Source organism: Antrostomus carolinensis, unplaced genomic scaffold, assembly GCF_000700745.2.
Source record: "Antrostomus carolinensis isolate BGI_N321 unplaced genomic scaffold, ASM70074v2 scaffold33352, whole genome shotgun sequence".
Taxonomy (NCBI): Eukaryota; Metazoa; Chordata; class Aves; order Caprimulgiformes; family Caprimulgidae; genus Antrostomus; species Antrostomus carolinensis.
Window position 1 is genome coordinate 1885 of NW_010300732.1, and position 906 is coordinate 2790.

Here is a 906-nt window from a genome sequence, read left to right on the forward strand (position 1 = left end):
GTGGCTGCTGTCCCCACCACATCTCCTCAGGGCTGTCCCCCCTGTCACCCCGGGTGAGGTTTTTTGGGGCTGGGGTGTGGTGCTGGGGTGCAGGATGCGACTCGGGGGCCCCGTGGGAACGGCGGTGCCGTGGGGTGAAGCTGCTCGGGCTCCCAGGTGGAAACTTGCCAGGGCTGCCATGTTATAAATACACAATGATTAAAGGGGAACGCTCGGGCAGTTCCAACCCCCTAATTAATTTGGATTAATTAATTTTTACAAAGCCCAATATTAATAGGGGATTATGTCAGCAGGTGGCTGAGTCACAACTCTCACTCAGTGCGGGTCGAGCCTGGCCCTGGGTCCACAGTGCTGCTGGGACGAGCCACCACGCTGGGACATGGTGTGGGACATGAGCAGGGTGCTGGGGGCCACATCCTGATCCCCAGCACAACCCCATCCCTGCAGGGATGCATTTGGGGGGGAAAGGGGGATGTGAGATCCACCCTGAACCTCTGTAAAGATCTGGGTGATGCTCAAACCCTGGGGGATGCTCCAACCCAGCCGCGTACTGGAGCAAACCCGCTCTGTCCTCCCGCATGGAGGAAGGACCCTTCCCTCTGCCCCGTGGTCCCATCCTGCTCCCCATGGTGGGTGGCAGAACCCGAGTGATATCGTGGAAGCCGGGATGATTTCACACCAGTGAAGCTGAGCACTGGATTTGGTCCACTGCCCGCATGGGGAGGGAGGAGAGGAGGACGTCTACGTTCCCCGGGCGGTGTCTGTACGTCCGTCCGGTTACAACAGGAAACCCAACACCAGTGGTACTGGGGACAAAGCGCTGTGCTCTCCCCTCCTGCGTCGTCGCAGGGTATAAAACCTCCCGGGGGGCCACGACCTGCCAGCAGCTCTCCAGGGGGGTAAGTA